This window comes from Gavialis gangeticus, unplaced genomic scaffold (assembly GCF_001723915.1).
Source record: "Gavialis gangeticus isolate Ggan-Ray unplaced genomic scaffold, GavGan_comp1, whole genome shotgun sequence".
NCBI lineage: Eukaryota > Metazoa > Chordata > Crocodylia > Gavialidae > Gavialis > Gavialis gangeticus.
The window spans coordinates 89,138,694-89,146,428 of record NW_017729032.1 but is presented as its reverse complement, the minus strand read 5'-3'; positions in this window follow the sequence as shown (position 1 = coordinate 89,146,428).

The following is a 7,735-nucleotide window of genomic DNA, read 5'->3' as shown; positions in this document are numbered from 1 at the left end:
GGAAGCCAGGCCTGGGGCCAATCATGGATAAAGGTTGCTGTATTCAAGTACAAACCTGTTAGAGAGGTCAACCAGAACATAGGGACAAACCAAGTCAGGAAACCAGGAGGTCAGAAATCAAATTGTTACCAGAGGTACAATCTTAGGTCAAGAGCCCTGTTGCCCACACACTTTCTGTTCCTCTCCTTGGACAGGAGCAAGTCAGTCTTGCTGGTGTCAGGGAGTGGACAGAGACTCTGGCAGTGATGGAGGCTTTAGGCAGGCTTTGTTCAGACTTTTGAAACAGAAGCAGGGTGAGAGATTGGAGTAGACAACTATGTTATTCAAGCCAATGTCCTGGGTGCAAGCTGCAGGTCTGATAAATGCACACTGAAAACACATTTCTAAGTATAGACCCAAAGTCATATGACATACTGCAGTTTCACTTAGAAGTGTGTTGTTAAAAACAGCACACCATAATTTCACTAGAAATCCCAAATAGCTTTTCCTTTCATGAATAGTGTAGATCATAGTTATATTCCACTTCCATACATTATCTATGTTTATGCATAAGAATATTTTTCCTCAGATTTGTATGAATTTTAAAAGACCTGAATATTATTTCTCTTTTGATAACTGCAAGAAGTTTTAGTTTTGAAAACAAGCCTACTGTGCTACATATTCTGCTAACATGAAGGAACACACAGTCCCTGACTCCAAATATTTTAAATCTACACACCAGATTCTGTTATCCATAAATGAGATAATTCACAGGCTAATTTCTTTTCAACCAGAGGACAAAATCTGGCTCTAAGGAAGTATTAGGAAATACAAAAATTGTGTCGATATTTTGTCATTCCTTCCCTGCTGTGTACAGTTTATTTCTGTGATTGGTTACCTAGGAAATGGTTGTAGGATGGAATTTATTTAACTCTGTTTTCAGATTGATTGTTAGAGTTTAAGCAGGGTTATGAACAATGGACATATGCATGATCCCGGGGAAAACAAATCAAGACAATTTTGCTTTTCTATCAATTATTTCTAGTATACCACTGATAAGACAGAATACTATGCTAGTTTACATATGAAAATTTTGCTTGGAAGTAAATTATGTACTAGCTGATTAATTTAGCTCCAGTGGGGAATATGTTCCCCATTCCTAAAATAACATTTTAGGATGACTGGGTGTCTCACCTGAGTCCCATCGACGGCTGTCTCAACACAGGGATGACAATCTTTCAGTAACTAAAGAAGCCAATACAAGATCCATATGTTTGACTGCAGACATGGCAAAAGTCTTAGTTCCAGGAGGAAGGAATGGATTCTGGTGATGTCAGATCACCAGAGATCCTGTTTTTTTCGGATGAAAAAAATCCCTAATTTGGGGGTTAAAGAAGTAACCCAAAATCCACATTTTCCATGATCAAAATGAAATGCCACTAATACACACACACACACACAGAATTTTGAGTTACTTTTTTTAACCCAAAAATTGGGGATTTTTTTTTTCAGAGAAAACCAGGATCCCTACAGATCACAGCTCTTTTCCTTCATCTCTCTTGTCTATCTGCCTCTATAGTAGCACAAGCTGGCTCAGAATGATTGATGCCTTCTTGTAGTGCACTACTGGGGAGGATTCAGTGTTCAAGTCTTCCAAGTATTGATGTTAATATTGTATTTCTTCAGATTAGCCATTGAGGTTTCCTTGAATCTTGCCATAACTTGGTGTTACTACTAATGGGAGTTAGGCTCAGTTCTGTTGAGGAGGAGCAACTTTAAGTCCTTCTCTCTGTATGTGCATCTCTGTGTCACCTTTGCACTGTTTCTTACTGTCTTGTGAGCTCTCTGGACCTGATAAGCAATCCAACAGACTCTCTGGATACAAATAGGAGTTTATTTCAGCTCCATGGCCCCCATTCAATAGTCAATCAGGGTGAATTCCCCTAATTTAGGTCTCTTAAATTGGCCAGAACAACATAGCTTGGATTAGGCTGGAATGAATGCTTAGCCTTGTAATCTTGATATTGCCTCTCCCTTTCAGCCTACTCCTAGAATGCCCACCACCTCCCTCTCCTGTAATTAGTCCTGGTGGCACCAGCTGCCCTACAAACAGTTTTGGTGGGCTTGGCCATCCTGCATTCAATCCAGCTAGAGTGTCTTTTTCATGGCTTCTCTCTGGCTTCCACTCCAAACTGCTATGGTCCTCCCTGCCACTGACCTTTTGGGCTAACGTATAGCTTCCAGATTGCAGTTCTTCCATCAGTTTCAAGCAGGGAGCTCCTGCCTCCATCTCTGCCTAAGTCAGGCTTCCCTCTCCTTGCCTTTGGAGCAGAGCTTATATCCCCTAAGGCCAACCTCTTGTGGCCCCCCAGTAGCTTGCCTTTAAGGCCTCAACCACATTTTGTTTACTGTCTCTAATTCTTCAGTAACAGGCAAGGTCCCCTGCTACACCATAAAACAGGGTAGGGGTGACAGCCTGATAAATGAAAAGTTTGGTTTGGACCTGATTTCACAATTACCAAAGACACAAAAGTAGTATTGGCAGATTTTAGCTGCAGCTTTGTCTTGAATATCATTGTCTATGTTTACTTTTTTTGGAGGGGGGGAAAACAGTAAGAGGTAGGCAGCTTACCCCCAGATGCCTGCCCCTCCACTTACTTCCCATTAGGCCTGCCCCCACCCACAGTGTCAGATTGCCCCATTTACCTCATCTTCTATTTCTCTGCAATGTTCAACCTCAAGTCCCTGCCCTCCTTTTTCTCATTCCCCCTCACCCCCCACCCCACAAAGTCTTCCTCTTTCCTGGAAAGCTCCATCCCTGCTACAGCCTGGAAAATGGAGCATGGCTCCAGCTCTGTTGAGCCAACACTGCTGTTCTAACCTGGCCCTTTAGCAGCAGCAAAGGACAGTGTCTTGAATATCAGGAATAGATTTGCTGGTTGTCATGGGTGAGTGGTGCCACCTTATTCGGGGGGGCATGTGCCCCTCCCCCTGTGATCAGTCCCGCTGAATGGGAGGGTCCCCCCATGGCTGATCCTGCCAACCTGGGGGGGTTGGGTCTCCTGTGGGTGATCCTGCAGATTTGGGGGACGGGAAAACTGCAAGCACCGGCCGATTGCTGCAGCTACTTCCAGAAGCAGCCTCAGCCACTCCCGGAACAGGCTGCAGTGATCATACCGATCAGCCAGTGCTTGCATCGGGGGCACCAGCGCTCTCACCTGCCCCCTCTGTCCATTGCCTAAGTGGCGAGTGCGGCCGGTCAGGGGGTGCACCGGTGCTCTCAGGGCATGCATGTGCACCCCCATGCACTCCCTACACATTGCCACTAGTGGTTGTCTTGCATTTAGAATATTACCAGTTGATGTTAAAGAAATTCCTGTCCATGTGATAGCAAATGCTGACTCCAGGTGGACGTCTATCAGCAGAGCTATGTGGAGTAGCTGTGATATAGATAGAAAAGAGCATTCATGCAATCACACTTACTTGCTTGATTCTCATTCTTATAATCTGTTTTTGAGCTATTACTTAGGACAGTGGCAGCCGTATCTTTGTGAAGAAGTATGGGAATGGCAACCAAATCTCATCAAGATGTTCCACAAGATATCTCTATTGATTGAATCAAAAGCATTGGGTCAGTGAACTCCATGTAAAGATCTCAGTGTTGCTCACGGTTTCTTCCTGCAGCTGTCTAGCAAAAAGTATTATACCCATTGTACCTCTGAAAACACAATGGAACTTAAGTAGAATCACCTTGGTGAAGAGAGTGAGTCTGTTGTGGAGAATGTGGATACGGACAGGAGTGATAAGTGCTGCAATCTAATCAATCTCCTTTCTTGCATATGGATCTGATTCTGGCATCTCTCAAGTATTTGTAAATCTCTTCAAGTTTCCAGATTTTCAGAATACAGAGTGTACTTGGTGAGAGAATTTTTACCCTGTATTTTTTTTCCCTCTAAGTGCTTGTCCAGCTCTTTTATAGATATGCTTGAAGTTGGAGATTTCCAGGTTTATAGTCCTTTCCATGCATTAATTACCTTCTGCCTAAATAATATTTTCCAACCCTGCTACATGTTCAGTCTTTTTCTGTCTTAACATATTATACCATTATACAATTTTTATTGGTTTTGAAATTATTGCTATCTCAAATATTTCTGTGGTGCTTACCTTTTTTATTTCATCACAGTTGGACAACCTTTTGCAGGTTAATCTTAATCCTATAACCATCATTTCCCAAGATACTTTTTCATGCTTGTTGATTATTTCTTTCAATTTATATAAGTAGCTATAACAATTACAAAACACATCCTTCTTTAAATCTAGGTAAAGTGGGCATAAAACGTTACTTAATTAAAACAATATAATTTATACCCACTTAGCCAAGTTCTAAATAATAGTAAGAGGTGCAAGAGAGTGGAGATTCAGGCCCTAAAAGTGCAATTACATTAAAAAAATCAATAAATATTTCCTCAAATCACAGGCATGGCATAACAATCCAAACAAAATCAATAAACTTAAACTTCTCCTGGATGACCTCTAAAATATCTGAATAAAGAGAAGAGTCTTTATTAGATGCTGGAGGTCAGCAAACTTAAGCTGTGTATTTGGCAAGTGGGGAAGCAATTTTAGGAGCTGAAACCACTCCATTAACAAATTCATGCAAACTCTGAGGTCCTACTGAGGACAAGCAACTTAAATAAACCAATAGATTTCAACTGCTAGTGTATATTAAAGAAAAAAGAGATGAAACTTCTAAGTACCCAGAACACAGGATTTTGTAGAGCCACCCCAAAACATTGAATTTCTCCCAAAATTAACTGAATTTCAAAGCACCACTTGAAATATAGACAAAAATTCCCTCTACATGCATCTGTGCTATGTTTGTATGCATTCAAAAATTGTCACATTCAGGGACTTCATTTTTATATTGTTCTGTTTGCTTCCAATGCTTGATACCTTAAAGTTTCTCAGGAATGTATATGTGAAGAGTGACTAGATAAAAACAAGCTACAGAAAACTGGGATGGAGGTTGAACTGGGGAATGCTGCTTCTGGAGCAACTGTTCCCTGCAGATTGGAAAGGGTGGGGTAGAAAGGCATGGTGTGTGAGAGGGGAGAGAGCAGAAGAGAGCCTTCATGGGAGAGAGCTCAGGGAGTAGTGTGGTGGCTGTAAAATTGGAGGAGTCAGTCCAGGGTGCTGGAGAGAGCATGTATGAGGAGGTAAGCAGGGAGCCTCCAGAGCAGTAACTGGAGTCTCAGAACGCCAAGAAGAAAAGAAAAAAAGGGCACAGACAGAGAAACGGCAAGAAGGGAGGAGCCTAGATGATCTTCGGGCTTATTCTAAATGGAGTTTGGTATTTTTCTTTGTTTTTTGGGGGTATCTTAATAGACTTTAATGTGGACTAAAGATATTCTAAGGGATGTTGGAGAAGAGAGAGAGCCAGAGCTACAGTTATTCCCATACACCCCAGAAAATAAAGAAAGAAGCCATCATCCTGAAGAGCTGAGGGAAATGAGACGTCAACGAAGAAGAGTTAAAGACCCCGAACATAAAATTTCTTGTCAGTTAAAAATGTACATATTTATAAATAAATAGAAAAATAGATCAGTATTTATATTTACAGAGTTGTATATTATATAAGACAAGGTTCTATGGAAAAAGTTTTTAAAAAAAACCAAACAGTTTGAAATAGCCACAATCTATCTCCCTGTGAAACAGTTGTGGATATAAAAATAATAAAGAGATTTGTTCAACCCATATGTGACTTGGACTCAATTGATAACGTAAGATCTTGGGTGTCAGTTGAGAGAGAGCCACTGGAGAGATTGTGACGTAGAAAAAAAAACAGACCTAGAGAGATTGCCAGTGTCTTACTGTGGCAGTAACACCTCCCGACTAATAACATCAGAATTAAACAAAACGTGGCAGGAGAGAGTCGAGACAGACCACAGAAGTCACTAGACAGAGCAATCTATAGGGACTTCTACAGTATACAGTAGATATGCCCATATATTTCGAGAATCTACAGAAGAAACTACAGAAGCAAAGTTTTTATTCTTCAGGGACAAAACAAAGCACAATTAAATGAAAACAGTTATTTAGGCCTCTAGATTGTGTGGGGACCTAAACACTAAAATAGTGAAGTGACTGGGTTTTTTTCTGAGTTTGCTAAAGTGATATAGTTCATTCCCCACACTCTAAAACCTAAGAGTTAAAAAAATAAATGTCAAGGTGGTTAATTATTTCACTACTGGTAATCTTAGAAGCAAATCCAACAATTTGGCTTATTATAGAAAAATGCCTTGTGTTTCTAAATCCCAGCAAATATAAACCAGCCAGTCTTAGATTTTTACCCATTTGCTAAACCCCCAATTTCTTAAAGGATGCAATTATGTGTTGTCAGTGTTAACATCTTTGGAAATTGAAAACTGAAAATGCTTGGGCAATGTAAAATAAATTGAATGTAATAAAGTTAATATAATAATAAAATAAAGTGCCAAATGGACAGGTTATATTATTCATAGCTACTGATCATTAATTCTCTTTTAACATATACTTAAAGCTATCATAGAATTTCCTGTCTGCAGCACCAGTTGTGACAAAGAATTTTGTTCCAGCTTGCTTTATAGTACATGCAGCATTCATTTACTGCAGTTAAGAGAGAGCCTCATTAATTACCACTAAAGCATGAGACTCTTTGTGAATGAATGATCATTCCAAATGAAATGACACAAAATGGATGGATAAGGGCGTATTTCAGTGATTAAAAACAGTCTTTGATGTAGGGGGGGTTAGTTTAGGACAAACTCAGCATGTGCAAGTGAGGTGTTTTAACACTGGTTGCCATGCATAGGGCACCCTAAACACACGCAGTTCTTTACTGTGAAGTAATGACGAAGTTGTCTACTGCAAAGAGCTAACAAGACTAACATAAATAACAGTACAAATGAGGGATTATGGAAATATCAACTATAAGGAGACCTACACAAAGTTAAAAATTGTGTTCTAAAGAAGGATATGAGGACGAAAAAGGCCTACATCTCATATGAAATGCAGGCAACGTACAAGTTTTCCAGCTTGCTTTAGATGCATAGGGCACCTCAATTGAGAGGAAATAGAAAAGTAAAGAAACAAGGGGCAAAACCCCTCTGTGTACTCCCTGTGATTCCTCTCTAGTGTTCTTCAGCAAATTTTCCCCTCTTCTTCCCCCAGGCAGTTAGGCAAACACACAACTGATGAACAGAAAAATAGAGAAAAGACCTATGAAATGCAAATCACACTGCAAATTGAAAGAAGAAAACTATGAAGCTAGTGTAACAGAGGAGAAATTGAAATGGGATGACCTTTCCTAATACAGTTTGCACAAAGAAAAAGGAGCAGAAGAAAGATATTTTCTCATGCTACCCAAGTGATGAAATATTTTCCATCAAAAAGTAGTGAGGGAAAAGCTGAGCATGACTGTGGATGAAAAAGGAGGAGATATTTAGCTAGTACAGGTACTATGTACAACCTGCCCCAGCATTGGTAACGGAGAATAATGACACGCAGTCACAAAAGATGAAATTCCTAATATGCTATCCTGAGTATATATACTTAATATATTTTATCACTCCGGTGGGGACTTGAGGGTTCCGTCTTTTTTATAGTTTGCAACCCCTATATGCCTTGCCATGTTTGCATGTCAATACACTATCACTGAATTTAATCCATTTGGCAATGTATGTTTATATAAGGAATAGAAATGCTTATCGTGTGTGTG